Source organism: Stegostoma tigrinum, chromosome 2 (genome assembly GCF_030684315.1).
Source record: "Stegostoma tigrinum isolate sSteTig4 chromosome 2, sSteTig4.hap1, whole genome shotgun sequence".
NCBI lineage: Eukaryota > Metazoa > Chordata > Chondrichthyes > Orectolobiformes > Stegostomatidae > Stegostoma > Stegostoma tigrinum.
Window position 1 is genome coordinate 40,600,831 of NC_081355.1, and position 16,640 is coordinate 40,617,470.

A 16,640-nucleotide genomic window follows, 5' to 3' on the forward strand; every position below is an offset into this window, starting at 1 on the left:
TAGTGTTCCCTACCCCAAAGAGAGAGAACTGGGTTCAAAGGGACACTTGCTCCAAAGGTGTGTGATAACATCACTGAACAGTTTGATTAGAAAAATAGGTTAAAGGTTAAATAATAACCAAAAGTCAATGGTAGTGTCCCTACCTCTGAGTTTCATGTTCTACCTGAACCAGAGGTGGTGCCATAACAAATCCAAATATATTGATTTAGAAAATAACTAAATTAGTGGTGTATAAATTCAATGTCAAATCAGATAAAGAGAGAAAGAACATTACCATTAGGCAGTAGTAGTACCCATACCTCTGAGCTAGGTTATCTCAGTTCAAGTGCCACCTGTTACAGAATATGCTATAATGTATCTGAGGAGAATGATTTAAAAGTGTGTATAAAAACCACAAATTATACCATCTGCTTAACATAGTGTTCATGTGCAACAAGTTACAGAGAATCATTCCCTGAATACCCATTATATTGGCAGCTGTCATGATGCTTGCATTTTGCATTCATCAGTTTTTATTTTCTGCCACAGTGGAAATTCCATAAAAAAATTCAAGATTGGCTTGTTGGGTATAAAGGCTGCCTGGTCTGCAGATTGCTCAAAACACTACTTCTCTAAAATGCCACATATGAACAATGGACACATATCAAGATAACCATCTTGCCACCAAAGGAACAGACAAATGCCATTCAGTCCCTCAAGCCTGTTCCACCATCCAATGAGATCATGGCTGATCTATAGCCTTATGCCACATATCTGACTTTGTCCCATCGCCCTTAATACCTTTGTTTTGAACAGTTTATCTATCTCAGATTTAAAATTAACAACTTAACCTGCATCCACTGTGTTTGTGCAAGAGAGTTCCAAACATATACCCTTTGAATGTAGAAGTGCTCCCTGCTGCTAATTCTCAAACTATGCCCCCTAGTTTTAGAATCCCCAGTCAGTGGAAATTGTTTACCTTCATCTACCTGAAATTTTCCTGTGGAAGACTTTGATGAGGTCACCCCATAACCTTCTATCCAGAGAAAACAGGCCTAAATTTTATAATCTATTCAGGTAATTAAAGACCAATTACTCTGATGTCAGAGGTAGAGATATTCTTGGAAAAAATTTTAGAGATCAGGGTTAATCAATACTTGGAAAGGCAGGGATTGATCAGGGCTAGTCAGCACAGATTTGAAAGAGATCATGTCTGACTAAGTTAATTGAGTATTTTGAAAACGTTTCACAGTATATTGATGAGGGTAGTGCAGTTGATGTGGTTTATGTGACTTTAGTATGGTCTATGACAGGATATCCACATAGAAGGCTGATCCAAAAAGTAAAAGCTCATGTGATCAAAGGCAAATTGTCAAACTGGATCCATAATTGGCTTACAAATTAGGGGCAACGGGTGACAATGGGAGGGTTCTTTTTGTAATTAGAAGTCTGTGACCAGTAGTGTACCAAAGGGATTGGTGCTTAAGACCCTTGCTGTTTGTTATGTACATTGTTCACTTGGATGTGAATGTAGCAGGCATAATTAGTAAGTATGCAGATGACACGAAAATTGATGGTGTCTTTGATAGAGAAGAGAATGGTGTCAAGCTGCAGTCTGATATTGATCAACTAGTAAATTTGGCAGAGCAATGGCTGGTAGAAATTAATCACAATTAGTGTAAAGTGATGCATTTTGGGAGGTCTAATAGGGAAAGGACATACACAATGAACGGTAAATCCCTATCCAAGTAACAAAGAGGCCTTGACATATAAGTCTGAAGGTCCCTGAAGGTCCCTTTATGAACCATTACTCTGGATAAATCGGCAAAATTATATGCCTCAAATACTACAAAGTTTAATGTATGATTCTGTCCAAATATGACAATTTTTAAAATATATTTACATTGAGATAAATAAATTTGTTGTTCAATCAAATCCAAACAAATTATCAACAGTTGATTAAATTTTGATTCAGGTTTTCCTCACAGACTTCATTGTACCGTGAAGTCTGAGTAGTTGGTTTAGGATGGGAGTGAGAAGGCTGTCTGCCAAAAAGTTTTATTCAGGGAAAAGTTGCATTATTATTTCAGTGATTTATGCTGTAAATAAAGCGTATGTGTACCACTGTGACATAGTGAGACCTGCAGATGATGGAAGTCTAAGTCGAAAAAATGTACAGCTGGAGAAGCACAACAGGTCAAACAGCATCAGTGGAGCAGGAAGGTCGGTGCTTCGGGTCTGGGCCCTTCATCAGGACTGGGGAGAGGGAAGGGAGTTGAGAAATAAATGTGGGGGGCAGGTGAAGTGAGGGGAAAGGTAGGTGGGATGGTAATAAGTGAATGTAAGTAAGGGGTACTGGAGATTGATCAGTGGAACAGATAGGTGAGAAGGAAGATGGACAGGTCATGTCAGGCAAGGACACGGGGATGATGGGGAGGGTTGGACATGGGATGAAGCTGGGGTGGGGAGATTTTGAAGCTGATGAGCTTTTTGTTGAGTCTATTGGTCTGTATGATCCAGAGGTAGAAAATAAAGTGTTGTTCCTCCAGATTACGTGTCACCACATTTTGACAGTGGAGAAGGGCCAGGATGGGCATGTCACCAGTGTAGTGGAAGGGGGAATTGAAATAGCTGGCAACTGGAAGGCGGTGTTGATTTGTGCGTACAGAGCTCAAATGCCATGCAGTTTGGTCACTGAGTCTGCGCTTGGTTTCCCTGATTTAGAGGAGATCACATCAGGTGTAAGAATGCAAAAGACCAGGTTAAAAGATGTACAGGTGAACCTTTGCTGGATTTGGAATGATTGTTTAGGTCCATGTAAGTTGGTGAGAAGGGAGGTGTAGGGGCAGGTGTAGCACTTCCTGTGGTGGCAGGGAAAGGCGCCAGGTGTGGTGGAAAGGTCAGTGGGGAGTGTGGACCCGACGAGGGAGTGAGTGGTCCCTACAGAAAGCAGATATGGGTGGGGAAGGAAATATCTTTTTGGTGGTGGAGTCTGATTGCAGGTGGAGAAAATGGCAGAGAACGATGCATTGCATTTGGAGATTGGAGTTGTATATGGGGACCAGGGGACTCTATCCTTATTGTTGTTGGGGGACGAGGTTTGAGGGCAGAAGTGCGGGAAATGTAGGAGATGTAGTTGAGAGTATTATGAATCATGGGAGAATGAAATTATGGTTCTTGAAGTAGGAGGACATCTGAGATGTCCAGGGATGGAATGCTATATTCTGGGAGCAGATGCATCAGAGACAGAGGAATTGGGAGTATGGGATTGCATTTTAGCAGGAGGGCAAGTGAGAGGCATGGTAGTCAAAGTAGCTGTAGGGGTCAATGAGTTTGAAATGGATGTCGGTGCTGAGTTGATTGCCAGAGATGGAGTCAAAGAATCCAGGAAGGTGAGGGAAGTATCAGAGATGGTCCAGGTGAATTTGAGGTTGGAGTTTAAGGTGTTGGTGGAATGGATGAATTGTTCAAGTTCCTTGTGGGAGCGTGAGGCAGCATCAACACAGTCATCAATGCAGCTGAGGAAGAGGTGGGGTTGATGTTGGTGTAGCTACAAAAGAAGGATTGTTCCACATATCATATGAAGAGGCAGACATAGCTCAGAGCCACACTGGTGTCCATTGTCACTGCATTGGTTTATCGGAAGTGGAAGAAATCAAAGGGAAAATAGTTGAGGGTGAGGACTAGTTTCTCTAAGCAAATGAAAATGTTGGTGGAGGGGGACTGGTTGGGCCTGCGGGAGAGGAAGAAACAGGAATGTTTTAGACCTTCCTCATGGGGGATACAGGTGTAGAGAGACTCAAAATCCATGGTGAAGATGTGGTGTTGGAAGCCAGGGTATTGAAAATCTTTGGAGAAGGTAGAGGGTGTGGGTTGTGTCCTGAACATAGGGGGAGAGTTCCTGAACCAGAGGGGAAAGAATGGAGTCGAGGTAGGAGGAGATGTGTTCAGTGAGGCAGGAGTAGGCAGAGACAATGGGTCGACTGGGGCAGGTTAATGGATTTTGGGTAGGAGATAGACACACGTAGCACCGAGATAGGGAACTATCAAGAAGGAGATGGGGACAAGAGTTCTCCTGAGGAGATGATGTTATTGATGGACGTTTCTGCTGACGTTTCCACGGGCACTGCCGACTGCATTGCTACTTTGCTTTCTGCCCATGTGACCATTTCTGTACACACACTCACTCCAGTAGCAGTCTCCACCCTTGCTCCTAGTTCCAGCTTAATGCTAAATGCCAGCCCCAATCCCTGCTAGGAATTTACCATCCCCCTGCAATCCTCTCCCTCACTGAAGATGAATGGTCAGCCCTCTGCAGAGGACCTGCCTTCATTTCTCTATGCCCACATATCAATGAATTCTGCACACATCTAGGTGTCAAACTGTTTTTTGCCATCTCCACCTCTGCACCAATTGCTTTGAGTAGGAGTGCAATACACCCTCCTGCCTCCAACAAACCCCATCCTCCTGGACACCACGCTCTGGCCTCTTTCCATCTCTCAACCTCTCATCACCAACTGCCATTGTGACATCAACCAACTGAATCTTCCCATCCCTCTCACATACTCCAACCTCTCCCCGTTGGTATGTGCAGATTTCCACTCCCTCAGCTCCAACCTCACTATTTAAACCCCTGATGAGGGGAGGGGGTATGATGGCGGTATGGTGTACTGACCTCTAGAATGCTGAGGCCAGACGCCAACTCTCCAACACCTACTCCTACTGTCCCCTTGATTATGACTGTAACCTGATTATCTCCCAGATCATCAATCTCCTCATCATCTAAGGAGATCTCCTGTCCACAGCCTCCAACCTGATAGTTCCCCAACTCCGCACCATCCATTTCTGTCTCCTGCTCAAAATCCATAAACTTGACTGCCCCAGTTGACCCATTGTCTCTGCCTACTCCTGCCCCACTGAACACATCTCCTCCTACCTCGACTCCATTCTTTCCCCACCAGTACAGGAACTCTCCACCTACATTTGGGACACAACCCACACCCTCCATCTTCTCCAAGACTTTCAATTCCCTGGCCCCCAACACCTCATCTTCACCATGGACAGACATCTCTCTACACCTGTATTCCCCATGAGGGGGGCCTAAAAGCCCTCCATTTCTTCCTCTCACGCAGGCCCAACAAGTCCCCCTCTCATTCACTTGGTGGAACTAGTTCTCATCCTCAACAATTTTTCCTTTGATTCCTCCCAGTTCCTAAAAACCAAAGGGGTGACTATGGGCACCTGCATGGCTCTGAGCAATGCCTGCCTCTTTGTAGGATATGTGGAACAGTCCCTCTTCTGTGGCAACACCGACACCATACCTCATCTGTTTCTCTGTTACATTGATGACTGTATCAGTGCTGCCGTGCGCTCTAATGAGGAGCTCAAACAGTTCATCCCATGTCGAGCCTTCCCTCTCATCTCCGCATATTTGACCTGACACATTTAACCTGATACAACCTGTTCATCTTCCTTCTCAATTATCCACTCACCCTTCCCACTGACCAGTCTCTACAACCACCTACCTGCATCTAACTCTCACCATCCCACCTATCTTTCCCCCCAGCCTCATCACTTCCTCCATTTATTTCTGAACTTCCTTTCCCCTCCTCAGTCCTGTTGAAAGGTCCAGACCCAAAACGTCGACTTTCCTGCTCCTCCAATGCTGTCTGGCCTGCTTTTTTTCTCCAGTTCCACATTTTATTGACTCTGTATACCGGTATACACACTGCCTTGCATTTCTATTACTGAGTGTCTGTTTGCACAATGAGCTCTAAGAAACAAAGAAAATGAATATATCATGATCAACGGGGAATGTTTCCAGGGAATCATCGGGCCTGGAAGGTCTGCTTTCCTGCCTGTGACCATTTCTTGGTGCTAGGGAGCTTCTTATTACAAAATCCACCAAGCCAGTCACTCACTGTCCAGACTGTGGTAATGAATTCACCTATTTTAAGCTGGCAGACTCACCACACAGTATGGATTTGCCTTGCTGTCAGAAAAGTGCTGATGGATCCATAAAAACGACCCCCAACAGATCCTTTAGGTATTCAAATCAGCTACCTACCTCCTTGGATGTTTTGATCTGTCTGGCCTGTCAGAATATCCTAATCCAGAATATATTGGAACACCAGCACCAAATGTAAGGAGATGAAAAAGTTTCACGCACCAAACTTCACCATCCGAGGACAGCTGTTTTAATAAATGCTTTTCTGTAAGGAATCTTTGAGGCAAAGGTCATTGTGTCTTTTAATAGCTAAAAAAATACATTTTAAGGCAGTGTGTGACACAAGGGGATGAAGAGAAAAGTACAAAATGGTTTTGTTTGGATCAGTCTACAAGATATTTAGTAAAGATGTGGTGGGGAATTATTCAGTGTTGCCACTTCTATGATTCTAATTGTCAAGTGGGAAAACAACCAGTGATATAACTGAATGATTGGAGCAAAGCTTAACTTAAAAGCGATAAATCTCTCAACAGCGATGATATGACTCTGAGTTGAAATATTTATAATTCCTTTAATACAAAGAAGTACAGCAGAGCACATAGCCCAAATGACATCTCCTACAAATGACATCTGCCGGGGAGAAATCTTGTTGAACAGAAAGTTGGAGCCAGCTACATATTTGAGCCTGGGGTGGAGTGAAAATACTTCAATCCCAATCTGTTATTTTACTTAAACACTAAATAACAATTGAACAGAGGATTGTGGTTTATGTGACTCATCGGTTCTTGTATTTTGTTAAACAATACATTCTTCAGGACTAGCTACTTAGTCTATTGAACATTTGCCAATATGGTCTTCAAGATAGCTGCCAGTGAAGCCAAAGATGATTGTTTAGGGTTTTGATATGCATTTTTTGTATGAGAATCAACTTTTGTAGACAATTATTTGGCTGCTAATAGGCTTATACAAACATTTCTTTTGTGGACATCCAGCTCACTCTTACAATGTAGTAGACAGGATGTCTTTAACAAGACAATAAATTGTTTTCAAATTAATTAGGACTGTCTGCAAACTGACTATTTATTGAAATAATTCTTCATATATATTTTAATTTCACTGATATCTTAGTTTGCATTTAAATAAAAAGGAACAAATGTCTCCAAAGGACTTGACACAAACTCTTTGTTCATTCAAACAGTATGAATCATAGAATCTCTACAGTGTAGAAACAGGCCCTTCAGCCCAACAAGTCCACACTACTCTTAGAGCATCCCAACCAAACCAATCCCCCTATAACCCACCTAATTCACACATCCCTCAACACTATGAGCAATTTTCCATAGCCAATCCACCTACCCTGCACGTTTTTGGACTGTGGGAAGCAACCAGAGCATCCGGAATAAACCCATGCAGACACTAAGGGTGGAATTGAACCTGGGCCCCTGGTGCTTAATTATATACATTAGTCAAACATAGCTGGATCATGGAACCTATACTTATTTTCATAGTTACAAAGCTAAGTATGTGTCTTTGCAACATTGCTCAGCATAGCTACTACAAAAGCTTGCACTGATATTGTGGTTTTAATGTTGTAAAACTTATAAAGATGCTTCAGATCTGCTTCATGCAATTCCTATTATAATATTATGGGTTAGAAATGGAACTCCAACCAGCATTTTTCTAAAAAAATTAAAAATTCCACTTCTACAAATTCAGAACTTCTTTGTATAATTGTGTCTTATAATTAAATTTTCAGGATGCATTTTCTTATATATATGATCTGCAGAATCAATGTAACAGTTCTCCATTCTTCACTTTCAATTCTTGTACAGATTTTTTTATAACTTGTGTCACAAATTGCTCAAGTTCTTACTAATTATCTACAGAACGTAGCTTAAAGTGGACATTCTGTTAGGCCAAGCTTCTGAATGAGTAGCTGCTGAAATCGATGGGAATTTAAGAATTGATTAAATGATAAGGCAAAGTTAAGTCCTTGAATCAGCTCATGTCATTAAGCTAGAGAAGAAATCTGTCAGAAACAAAAACAAAATTGCTGGAAAAGCTCAGCATGTCTGGCAGCATCAGTGAAGGAAAAAAGAGTTACTATTTCTGAGGTGACCTTTCATTAGAACTGGGGCCAGTGCGTGAGGTGAGAAGGTTGGGGAGGAGCGGGACAGACAGAAGCAGCTCTCAGAACGGTTCTAAGGAAGGGTCACTGGACCCAAAACGTTAACTCTGTTTTATCCTTCAGGGATGATGCCAGAACTGCTGAGCTTTTTCAGCAACATTGTTTTTGTTCCTGAGAGATTTCTTCTCTAGCATCCGCAGTTCTTTCTGTTTTATTTAGAAATCTCTCGGTCTTTGTATCATATTATCATTGCTTATTAATAATTTTTACTTGAGGCAGTTTTAACTTATAATTAAGAACACTTCATTAGCTCAATGGAAACCATACTAGAAGAGAGAATTTGTATGTTTTTTGCAGACTTCCGAAAGCACTTCATACTCAAACCTAAAGTACAGCAAATAGAAGTTTTTACATGTGGGCAACCACAGCTGGCAATTTACACATGGAGAAGACCAAGAACACAAGATAATTAAAAATAAGAGATCCATTCATCCAGAAATTCCCAATACCAACCTCCATTATGGCATTCAATAACTTTTTAAATGCAACTTCATTATTTCATCTGGAAGTTTTTCTCACTGTTTGAACATATAGATATGATTTCAGTTAAGCATTGTGGAATCAGCAACTAGTTTAACATTTGCCTGCACAGTTCATGAAAAGATCAATTTTATTCAGTCACAGGATGCAGGTATTGCAGTTGAGCCAGCATTTATTGCCTATCCCTAGTTGCCCTTGAGAAGATGGTGGTGAGCTGCCTTCTTGAGTTGCTGCAGTCACAATGTCATTAGGAGGGGAGTTTCATGATTTTGACCCAGCAACACTGAATGATAATGCATTGGTAGGAATTGTCAGACATCAGTGGCCACATAGCTAAATCTCTAAAAAGAGGAAATGCTTCTTCTTGAAAAAATTGCCCTGACAGAAGAGTCTGAATCAAAGATTTTCTTGATTGCAAATGCTGCTGTCAGCTATCAATTAATTGCATTCCACTCAAAAAAACTAAGGCATTGTTTGCCACACCTAAATCACATTTTGTACCTTATCAGTGATACTTGCTTTGACCTTCACCATTACCATACCTCTGTACTTGCTAATTTCCAAAAATAACTGTGGTTAACCAATGCATGTCTAATCAAGCATTTTCCAATTCTGACAAAAGATCATTAATCTGCAGTATTGGCTTCATTTTTCTCCACACAGACACTGCCTGACTCCCTGAGCACATCTAGCATTTTCTGTGCCAGTTCTACGATATCAGACTCTTGGTTCAAACACAGAACACAGCAACAGTGACTCTGAGAACTTACTCTGGCAGGTGCTGTTTACCAATTATCCATTTAAGACACCCCTTGCAGATATATCTACTTCTTCAAAGATCATAGGAACTGCCGATGCTGAATTTTTTGAAGTATCCAGATCTGAAACATCAGCTTTCCTGCTCCTCTGATGCTACTTGGCCTGCTGTGTTCATTCAGCTCTACATGTTGTTATCTACTTCTTCAAGTTCTCTGCCTGATGGTAAGTCTGACCCATTAGCACCACACCTTCAGTAATGGGTTGGGAAGATGACATCCTGAATCCACTCTGGGTGAGTGGTTGATATGCTTTGGGGCATATTTTTAAAGTGAGAGGAGAGCATTTTGAGAAGGATGTGAGGCGGAACATTTTTACACAGAGAATAGTTTGTATGTGGAACAAAACATCATAGAGTCACACGGCATAGAAACAGCCCCTTCAGCCAACCATGTCTGTGTCAACCAAAAAATACCAGGCTACATTAACCCCATTTAACTGCGCATGGTCCATAACATACTAAGTTGGACAATGTTTATCCGACTCCTTGTTGTAATCTCTAACTGAGTCAACTCAACAATCCTCTCATGTGATGTTTTTAGATCTTGATCACTCATTGAATAGAGAAGCTTCAGCTCATGTCACTATCAGTACTTTTGCTAACTACCTTAATTCGGTATCCCCCAGTTCTTTAATTACTATCAATTCAGATATTTTCTTCTAATCTACTCTTGTCTAAACAACTCACACTTTTAAACACTTCCATCAGATCTTATTTCATTATAAGGAGAACCACCAATTAATCCATGTAAATGAAGTCTCTCATCCCTGGATTCTTTCCTTCATCTATTCAAAAGTTCTTATATCCTTCTTAAAGATCAATGCCAGAATTGGACATGTTATGTCGGTTAAGACTAAAATAAATTTTTATAAAGATTCACTGCCAGTCCTTGTTTTTGCACTCTATACTTATTTTTAATGATTTAACATAACTGATTGGCTTGCTGAGCACTTTCAAAGGGCAGTTCACAATCAAGAACATTGCAGTGGGTCTAGAGTCACATATGGACCAGTTCAGGTAAAGATGGGAAATTTACGTTGCTTATTTACTCCATTAGTGAATCATATGGGATTGATTACATCAATGGTTTTGTGATCATCTTCTAATTTCAGAGTTTACTAAATTCAAAGTTCACCACTACCATGGTGGAATTTGAACCCATAAGCCCAGAACATTTGCCTGGTTTTGTGGATTACTAGGCAAATGACATTATTATTATGGCACCACCACCAGCTGCTCTTTCACTCTTACTGGATCAACATCCTTGAACTCCCTTCCTTACATCACCATGGGTAACCTACACCCTAGGACTGCAGTGGGTCAAGAAGGCAGATCACCACCTACTTCTTCCAATGCAATCAGGGATGGGCAACAATTATTGGCTTAACCAGTGATGATTACATCTCTAGAATGTCTTAGCAGAAGTTATAAATTGAGAAGCCATTTAAATAAAGGGATGGTAAAGTCACTACAGTCTTTCCAGACCTTTCTGATAGGGAGCGTGAAGACAAGGACTGGTGATGACACAGCGTGGAGCTGAAGGAGCACAGCAGGCCAAGTAGCATCAGAGTAGGAAAGTTGACATTTTGGCTGTGGACCCTTCTTCAGAAGTGGTGAAGGGGGAAGGGAGCTCTGAAATGAATAGAGAGAGGAGGCTTGGAGCTGGGCAAGGTAGTTGGGACGGTGATAGGTGAGTGCAGGTAGGGAGTGGTGGGGATTGGTCAGTGAGGTTGGAGGAGTGAACAAATGGAGAGAAGATGGACAGGTTGTGTCAGGCCCAGGAGACGGGGATGACAGGGAGGGTTGATCATGGGGTGAGGCTGGGGATGGGGAGATTTTGAAACTGGTAAAGTCCACATTGAGACCGGAGATAATGGGAACTGCAGATGCTGGAGATTCCAAGATAATAAAATGTGAGGCTGGACGAACACAGCAGGCCAAGCAGCATCTCAGGAGCACAAAAGCTGACGTTTCGGGCCTAGACTCTCTGATGAAGGGTCTAGGCCCGAAACGTCAGCTTTTGTGCTCCTGAGATGCTGCTTGGCCTGCTGTGTTCGTGCAGCCTCACATTTTATTATCCACATTGAGACCATTGGGTTGTAGGCTTCCAAGGTCGAATATGAGTGCTGCTCCTCCAGTTTCCGGGTGGCATCATTGTGACACTGGAGGAGGCCCAGGATTGCCATGTCACGTAGGGAGTGAGAAGGGGAGTTGAAGTGGTTTGCGACTGGAAAGTGTTGTCATTTGTCGTGAACAGAGCACAGCGACCAAGGCAGAATGTGAGGTGCTAGGAACATTTACATAATTTTATGCACAAAGGTGTGTCATTAACTGTCTTTCAGTCTTCTGGTATCATCCCTGCATCCTTCTTTTTAAGTTCCTTCACAGAATATGGTCATCGCTGGCTGGACCAGCATTTATTAGCATTCCTATAATTGCCCAGAGAGCAGTTAATAGGTAAATGCATTGCTGTGGGTTTGGCCAGACAGGTGAGGATAATATTTCCTTTCCTGAAAGACATTAGTGAACCAGATGGGTTTTTCTGACAATCTGCAAATTTATGGTCATCATGAGACTCTTAATTCCAAATATTTATTGAATTCAAATTCCACCATTCACCATAGCAGGATTTGAATCCAGGAGCTCAGAACATTACCTGGGTCTCTGGATTAATAATCCAGCCACCTAATATAACTAGGCTACCACGTACCTATAAGGATGGATTGAAAGGTTATAGCCAGTATTTCTGTAATTGCCACTGTAATTGCCAGCTGCTCTTTCACTCTTACTGGATCAACATCCTTGAACTCCCTTCCTTACATCACCATGGGTAACCTACACCCTAGGACCGCAGTGGGTCAAGAAGGCAGATCACCACCTACTTCTTCCAATGCAATCAGGGATGGGCAACAATTATTGGCTTAACCAGCGATGATTACATCTCTAGAATGTCTTAGCAGAAGTTATAAATTGAGAAGCCATTTAAATAAAGGGATGGTAAAGTCACTACAGTCTTGAGGCATTCTTAGCTGTATCCAATCTAGTCCTGATTAATTTATCAACTTGATTCACAGACAGCTTTTCTGATATATCCCGTTTACCTATTTTTAGCCATCTAATGCTTCAACTGCTTCATCTTTGCTATAACTTTGAAAATTCCTCTTTCTTGGTGACAGATGCAAAACCTCATATCTCAGCCATGCATTCTGTCTCATGTGCCAGTCTCCATTGCTGAGTTCTGATCGGATTCAGCCCTTGTCTTGAAAGCTTATTTTTAGATTCCCCATTGTCTTAGCTGGTAGTCTCTTTTTCCTTACTTTCCCTTTGCCACTTTTATTTCTGTTTTTAATTACTATCTGAACTTTCCATATTCAGTCTGGCTCTCAACTCACCCTAACATCTGTCAATATGCATCCTTTTACTCTTTTTCACGTTACTCTGCATTGTCTTCATCAACAGGGACATCTGGCTTTGATTGCTCTACCTTTCCTGTTTGTCAGGACTGTACCTCATTTATTGCCTTCCTAAAAGCCAGCTTTTGTTGCATTACACCTTTGTCCGCCAATCTTTAATTCCAAATTATCTAAAACACATACATTCTCACCTCTGTGGAACCGGCCATTCCTCAATTTACTGTTTTAAAACATTAGATTGTTCTGAGTTCTGAAGAATGGTCACGGGACCCAAAATCATAGATCATAGAATCCCTACAGTGTGGAAACAAGCCCTTTGGCCCAACAAGTCCGCACCAACTTTCAGAGCATCCCACCTAATCTACACATACCTGAACACTCCGGCCAATCCACCTCTCCTGTACATCTTTGGGCTGTGGGAGGAAACTAGAGAACCCAAAGGAAACCCACACAGACATGGGGAGAATGTGCAAACTCCACATAGACAGTCAACTGAGGGTGGAATCAAACCCAGATACCTGGTGCTGTTGTGAGGCAGCAGTGCTAACCACTGAGCCACCATGCTGCCACAATGTTAACTCTGCTTTCTCTCTACAGATGCTGCCAGATCTGTTGAGGCTTTTCAGCGATTTCTGTTTGCATTTCAGATTATTCCTTATCCTTTTTGATAAGGAACCTAAACATTAAGATGCCATGATCACTTTTCACTCACTGATACTTGAGTCACTGACAAAAACAAAAGTTGCTGGAAAATATCTGTTCCCGCTTTACAGCATCCACAGTTCATTTGGTTTTTACTGAATTGCTGAACCCACCTCTGTCCCCTGAATCAGATCCAGCAATTTTTCCTCTCTTGACCATATTGATCAGGAAAATTCTGCTGAGCACACTTGAGAAATGTTGCCTCATCTCTTTGTTTTACAGTATGACCGACCAGACAATAGTAGAATAACTGAAGTCTTCCATTGTCACAATTCCATATTTTTTGAATGCCCTTTTTTCCAAAGCACCATATATTAACCCTAGAAAAAATGTAGGAGAATACGTCCCCATCTACATCGATGGAGTTTAAGTTGAGACAGTAATTAAGTTCCTTGGTGTGATGATAACCAACATCCTGTCCTGGCCTTCCCATATAGATACAATGGTCAAGAAGGTACAACAATGCCTCTTCTTCCTCAGGCAGCTCAGGAAATTTGGCATGTTCATAAAGAACCTCACCAACTTCTCTAGATGCACCATTGAAAGCATACTGTCTGTGCACATTACGGCCTGGTATGGCAACTACTCTGCCAAAGACCATAAGAAACTACAGAAAGTAGTTTCACAGCCCAGACCATCACGGCAGCCGACCATCCATCCCTGAACAGCATTTACTGCAGTGGAAAGGCTGCATTACCGACAAAGACCCATTGCATCCCATGATCCCCTACAACCTCTTCTGTCAGGCAGAAGATACAGAAACCTGAGCACATGCACCAGCAGGTACAGGAACAGCTTCTTCCTGGGTGTTATTGGATTGATGAATGGACTTCGTAGCCTTAAGTAATGCTGATCTTGCTAGCATTGATCTGGCCTAGCGCATGCCCTGTGCAATGTAATCTTTAGGCCTCTGTTTAAGTCTTTTTACAACCTCTGATCTGTACATCCTTGTTGATCTGCCTGTACTGTTCATAAACAAATATTTTCTCTGTACTTTGGTACACATGACAATAAATCAATCAATCTATAGCCACCAATATTTCCCTTGATGATGCTTTCCTCTCCGGTCAGAGAACTTTTTATCAACATTGATTTTCAATACTGCTGGTTTAAATGAAGTTTTTAAATGCTAACTCTGCTACATTTGTGGCACGGGTGGCTCAGTAGTTAGCACTGTAGCCTCACTGCACCAGGAACCCAGGTTCAATTCCAGCCTCAGGTGACTCTGTGTGGAGTTTGCACATTCTCCCCGTATCTGCGTGGGTTTTCTCCACGTGGTCTGGCTTCCTCCCACAGCCCAAAGATGTGCACGCTAGGTGGATTGGCCATGCTAAATTGTCCGTAGTGTTCAAGGGTGTGTGGGTTATAGGGGGATGGTTCTGGGTGGGATGCTTCAAGGGGCAGTGTGGACTTGTTGGGCCGAAGGACCTGTTTCCACACTGTAGGGAATCTAATCTACATTTATTTTTATCATAAAGGATACTGATATGCTTGCTTATGTCAGGTTTCTTGGAGAGAAAACTTCTTCAGCTAGTTTCTACTGTAGAATATATCAAACACTTTGATCCCACGTCCACCCTAAATCAAGGTCTAAGCAAATATAGGTGACTCTGTGAACTACAACTTTGGGGAAGAGAGCAGAAAAAAAAGATGATGAACTCTTCAAAGCTTAGATTCTTTATTCTGTCAAGTAAATTTCAACAAAATGTGGGAAATGGGATTTTCTACCGAGTAGGCTGAGAGGAATCAGAAATCTTAGCAAGTTTAATGTACATTTTGAGATATGAGTCCTGATCCATGTGATAAGGGGTAAACGAGCTATTCTCTATTTAATCTTCTTAGTGGGTCACAATAAATATTTTATTTCTTTTTGAGCACTCATCTATCATACTTCAATAAAATTGTAAAATTTGCTGGCAACAATTAAGGAGTCAATTACAAGATTTTTCTTAAATGAAAGAAATTAAGAACTAGGAGAGAAGTAGGCAATCCAGTCCCTCAAACCGGCTCCACTTTTCAATACAAATATGGCTGATTACTGATCCACTTTTCCACACTCCCCATATGCCCATTAACCTGTTACTAATTTAAAACCTGGCTTAAATTTATTCAGTATCCTGGCATCTGCCTCACTTAGGGATTGTGAATTCCACAGATTCATGACTCTTTGAAAGAAACAATTCCTCCTCATCTGTTTTAAATCTGCCATCCCTTAGCCTAAAGCTATGACCTCTCATTCCAAAAAGGTGAATGTAATTATTTATTAATACCAAAAAAATAATAAATCACATCAGCAAACACACAAATACAGGTATGAAGTTCAATAAGGGAGAGTTATAGTTGCACCTGAGACCACAACTGTTTGATTGATGTTTTGTAGCCACTGTAGTGGTATAATTTTCGTTCTCAGGAAATGGGTATTTCTTTGATTTGTTTTACCACTGGTGCTGGTTTTTGCAATGATAAGAAGCAAACAGCGAGAGGGAGAGAATCTCTATTCCTTTGTGTTACTGATCAATGTTCTTTTTCTCTGATTGCTGCTCTCCCAAGTAGCTACTGAAATATGGTTCAGTTGTATATCCCCAAGTCTGGGCCCTTTCATGTCTAAAATGTGCAATTCAATATTGAAAATTTAAACAGAAAATGTGAGTTACTTGATGCATAACTCAATTAACTAGTTTCAATCCTTTAAATAAGATTGTAATTTCAGTTCACATGATTTTATTTATTCCACGTTAAAGTTCTGAATTATGTTAATCTGTGGACAGATGTTCACTGCAACCATTTTAAGTACACTTTTCTTCTCTTTTAAAATCATTTTAGCCCAAAAAGGTCTCACGTATTAAAATCAGCGATGGAAGTTGAAAATTGGCAGTCCACACTTTACCACAATGGTAACTCACATTTGATTGTTCCTATTCTCTGCTTATTGAGTTCTGTAAATAGATGAAACTTAAAATGGATTGTGTCTCAAGACTCTGGGTCCCACATTTGAAACAGACAGCAGCAGCAATGATGGGGAACATATGGAATATAGTCTATGGATAGGGTATGTGTTCTCCAAATTCTATCAATTCAGTGATTTTAATTGTGGTAACAAAAATTTAAATTTTG